The following is a 5,417-nucleotide window of genomic DNA, read 5'->3' as shown; positions in this document are numbered from 1 at the left end:
TCGTATAACCCATATTTTGTAAAATGCCCATTATTTCACAGAAAAAAATACGGTAACTATCTTTCTTCGCATTCTTTCTTTATTCTTTCTTAACATAATGGCGGCACAGTTAGTTTTGCGGCATTATGACATTCCTGCCCGCGCTATGAATTCCCAAATTCGCAGTGCGATGTCAGCGATTTCGAGCCTAATTTTTATGCGCTTCTGTAATATAATTGAAGCGTGTCACACACAACTAATGACATATTCATGACACTCCTTAAAAATCCGTAAATATAACCAAAAAAATTATTGTGAATATTTTTTCCATACAACAATGTAGAGAGAGAGAGAGTAAATACGATCAGGAAAAATCACAAGTATACATCTCTACGCTTTGCGTCCTTGCTTACGTACGCATGCATATTGGTAGCGCATGTGCGTTTTAGTTTATGGGTTTCGTGTCGAGCGCGCACCTAAGCACATGCCCGCCCGTGCATGTGTATGCGCGCGTACGTATTTGCGTACGTGGGTGTGTGTATGCGAACGTGTTCGATCGTTCTTCCGTTTTAGGCCGCCTGTTTACTGTAATTGCTACCCACCTATGTATATCAGTCCGCGAGCGTGGGCGCCTTCCTCCATTTTTATTCTAGGCGTGAATTGCGCACTATACACACACACGCACGCACACACACACAAACGCACGCGCACGCACACACACACACACACACACACACACACACACACACACACACACACACACACACACACACACACACACACACACACACACACACGGAATTCGTATAGAAGAACTGTAAAAAACTAAAGAGACGACAAAGACAAGTGATAATAGAAAACGAATGATTTACTAAGAGACCATAGATAAGAAAGGAAAAGTCTCTCCCAATGGATCTCTACTCGAGCAGACTTAGAAAATAATTAAGCGTTAAGAACCCCGTATCACGCACTTACAGAATTCTCTAACACAGTTATAGCTTAAAGTGATTACGTCACCGAAAATAGTAAAAGTAAACAAATTATGTCCACTTTTTCACAAAATGTAAGTGATACTGTTCATTTTTTATGGTTAAATTGCTGCATAATACTTCATATTTTGCTATTCCGTTTGATGTGAACAAACGCTCGTGACTCCTATATAGCCCATAGCAAGCATATTTAATGTTGTGATCAATATGTCAAATCGCCCAGATTCAAGCACCCATTTTGGATTTTTAACTAGTTAAAAAACTGTATTATCAGCTAAGCATTTGAGGATACCATTAGTGCCGATAGTAGCCTACTTAATTTTTCATGTAAAATAATGCAACAAAAATTTTACAAATATGCACCATAGAAAATTCGCGATGTAGTCAATTTAAATGTACCGAAAAGAAGTGCGCACTCCTATTTATACCAAGCGGCTCAGCTAGCGCCCGGCAAATCCCTCTACGTCACCAATGTCATCGATACCAACTATTCTAGCCATTCTGTCTATAACTAAATAAGGTGGCGGGAGGCACCATCTCATACCTTCTAGTGGCGCGAAACCAAATTAGGCCATAAGGCATCGGTCAAAAGGTGTTTTGTCTGTAGAGTTGCTTCAAGACGCCTATACGTCGCTACATTGAGCGACATCGCAGTCGTTGTTTTGGAAACGTTGTTGAGCAACTCCTAGTAATACTGGGTTCTGTCTCCGTGATCCCACAACTTGGCCGGTTTCTCAAAACTATCTTCTGTGTTTTGTAAACAAGCCGACCTTTTACGTTTCATACTCTTCGCACCGATATTAGTTCCAGAGAGCATGAGATATTCTCGCTTACAATATCTGTATGTTTACGTGCCTGCCAGCCGCCCGCCCCGTCCGCCCACCTACGTGCAGATGTATCTAGAGTATCCTGTGAGTTGATCTCTCTCTGCCCTCACCAGATCTATTTACTCACGATCATCGCAAACATCATGGACCCGGATGTTTTGTTGGTCAGCCTACCTGCGCTACAAACAACATGATTATTGTGCGTGCTTTCTGCTATGGTGATTATGTTGGTGCGCTTGGCTGATTAGCTGGTCTCCAGGGCCCGGCCAGCCGTAGCTCTGACGTCCATCGTGTCGTGGTCTGCCTCGATGATTTGTTCGCATCACGGCCTACATGTGAGGGCTCGCGTACGCACGGACGCGCTCACAGACCATGAAGACCTCGTCTGTGACACTGTCTCGCTCCTCCACACACACACGCGCGCGCTCATGTACGCACGGACGCGCTCACAGACCATGAAGACCTCGTCTGTGACACTGTTTCATTCCTCCACCCGCACCATGGAGTCATCGAGCGAAGCGCGATAGAAGAGCAGCGAGCGGCTAGAAAACCAGAGAGCGGATACCCGAGAAAGCAGATGGCCTGATCAGGCTTAGCGCAGGCTTAAAGTGGAACAGGAACTTCTTAAAGTGCCTGCGAAAAGGACTCGTATAATGTAGAAATCTCTTTCCAGCTATACCTACACATGGAAAATGTCACTGTGTAAATTACCTCGCTCTGTGTTAGTTCCAAGCCCTACCTGGACTCTATATATCTATATAACCATGCAGGAACAAATTCCCACAAATGGGATTTCACCGCCTAACTAACTAATTATAAGAAAATGCTTCGTCATGGTTTCAAGAATACCATAATATAATATAATATGGTGTAGAAAGGATTAGAGTAAATATAGAATTATGTTTCCTTTATTTGACCTTGGAGCATAAAACACCGCATTAATAATAAGTGCAAGGTATAAGTATAGGTGTAATAAAGTAACTTCAAAATAAGTGTAATAAATTGTAGAATCATAATCACAGAAATCAGGTTACTTGAAATCAGAATCAGGTTACCTAGAAGTAAGAACATATATAAGAGGGAACGTATCAGGTCGCAACTAGAGTAAGTTTAAGTCCGCACGTATTTACTAGGAGGTTGCATGACAAATGACGTCGATGTTGGTAAAGTGAATAAATAATGTAATTAAGGAATTCATGAAAATTGTGTTGTGCACAGCTCACGAATAGATCATTTTCATCGTGCGTGCGTAGCATATATATAAGGAAAGCACCGGCCGGAATCGCGTGACTATTACATTTACTCATACTATTTTAAGAACGTGGCTCTAAACCGAAATGATATTAATTTAGCAAATGACACGGAAAGGAGTGAGTAAGCAATTTCGTGGTAGCGAATTTGAAAGGCTATTAGCTCTCCTAACTGTGTAATGTAGTGCCTACTGCAGATTGGCGTTGGTGTAAAGAACACCTGCCTTGTGTCACGGCACGCAACTAACAGTTACTGCTTGCTCTTGCCTCTTGAAAATGATGTTGACTTCCGCCTCTCCACGAAGAGAGCACAAGATGGGGGACGCACGTGAAATAGAAGAAGCGAGTGAAAACGAGACAACGAGAGAACGAACGAACGAAATTGCGAGAATGAAAGAGGAAATAAGGAGAAAAAAGAAGGGAGAGTCTTGGAGATACGCGCACGCATACGTGTACGCACGCGCGCGTGCACGTAGGTGCAAACACGCACGAGCAACACGCGCGCAACACGCGCGCACACACACGTACGTACACACACACATGGCACCACACACGACGCACACACACACACGACCACACCACACACACAACACACACACACACACACACACACACACACACACACACACACACACACACCCCACCGCACGGAAACCAAACTGTTCATTATCATCTATTGTCCCCTGGTAGCAGTTATGCGGTTAGCGAAGCACAACTATACATAGTCATTGCGTAGCCATGTTCATCATCATTGCTGATATTACTCGTTAATCGAAATACCCGTGCTAACGACGCCAGGGCGCACCTGACCCGCACTGCGTTCTCATTACATATACTTCTCGCATTGATTTCCCCTGCGGGAGCCTACGTGGTCTCGGTCATCGTCACGATCTCAGCTGTCATGTGCCGACCCGAAGGAAAATTCCCGCAACGCGCGTGTAAACATCTCTGTCTAATTTTTTTCTTTTTAGCTCCCGTGAAGAACAATGCCTCCGTATAAGATGCTTTGTCCAGCAAGGCCACTCACTGTTATGTATGCGAGGTTGTCAGCCGCGCATCGGGGAGATACTCCTATTTCTATGTGGTCGGTATATATCAGGTGTCGGTTAAAGCAAATCAGCACAAACTGACTTATATTACTCAATGGAACAGCGAATTTGGACACGTTTATTGTCGAAAGGTTCTAAATGCATGTGGTTCTCAGCAAATCGAGAGCGCGTCATCCTTCGCCTGACAACGTGAATGCGGCACACACACAGTAACAAGATAAATCATGTAAGAGCTACGGGCGACAATTCTTCTACCTTGCGTTTACTATGATTCCCCCTCCCGCGCATAAAAAGAGATCTCTCTGCACGCGATCGCGCCGCGCCAGCATTACATCGCGCGCACGATGTGCATTTCATTGTTGACCGATGCAGCCGCGGTTTATTACCGTATTCACAGATTACGTGACTTCGACTAAACTGTGTTAGTTTTTGTGTGTTTTTGACGTGTTCACGCCGTAACGACGACGAAGTGACAGGGTTCTCTCCTCACCACGGCCCTGTCGCCGCAGGATGCTGTACGTGTCCGCCACATTCCAAAATGGCGGAATTAATAATATCAATAACATTAATATCAAATCGTATACAAAACACATGAAGTATTATCTATGCAGAATATATCAAATTCGTTTATCAAGCAAAATCCTCTACATGTCTAAGTAAGTGCACCTTCAGATTACACAGCTGTCAACAAATGCATGACAGAGATGTTGAAGCATTGGAGATGCCATCGTTAATTCTGGTAATTGTGATTCTGAACTTAAACGTACACAGCTCATTGGGATGGACCGTGAACTTGAGTAAGAGATGCTGATGCTTATCCCAACAATCTATGTGGCATCTTAAAAAAGATCCGTCACAACAAACAACACAGCCACCGGAATACTGAAACCGCCTGTAATTAATTGCTTTATTACATAAAAGTGCAAGACGGGACATATGAGATGATCGTGGAGAAACAAGAAGACCTTGAAATCAAAGTGCAAACTCCCCGGTTTTTAGAGAGTAAACCAGTCGATGCTGATCGCACACAACAGTCTTGTTAAACGCACCAGCTACACTGAACGTAATTACTTCACCGTAAATGGTAAATGTAAAAAAATGATGTCTACTTTTTCACAAAATGTAAGTGATTCTGTTCACTTTTATGGTTAAATGAATCGCCATAAATTACCGATAAACATCTTTTTCGCGCTTCGTATCAGGTAGGCTACATATAATTGGTCTCGTCTGTGCCATACTGATTATAATGTGATTCATATATGAGTGATATATATAAATATAAATATATATATATATATATATATATATAATATGAATGTATTA

Source organism: Priapulus caudatus, unplaced genomic scaffold (assembly GCF_000485595.1).
Source record: "Priapulus caudatus unplaced genomic scaffold, Priapulus_caudatus-5.0.1 Scaffold215, whole genome shotgun sequence".
In the NCBI taxonomy this organism is placed as follows: Eukaryota; Metazoa; Priapulida; class Priapulimorpha; order Priapulimorphida; family Priapulidae; genus Priapulus; species Priapulus caudatus.
This window is presented reverse-complemented; position numbering follows the sequence as displayed.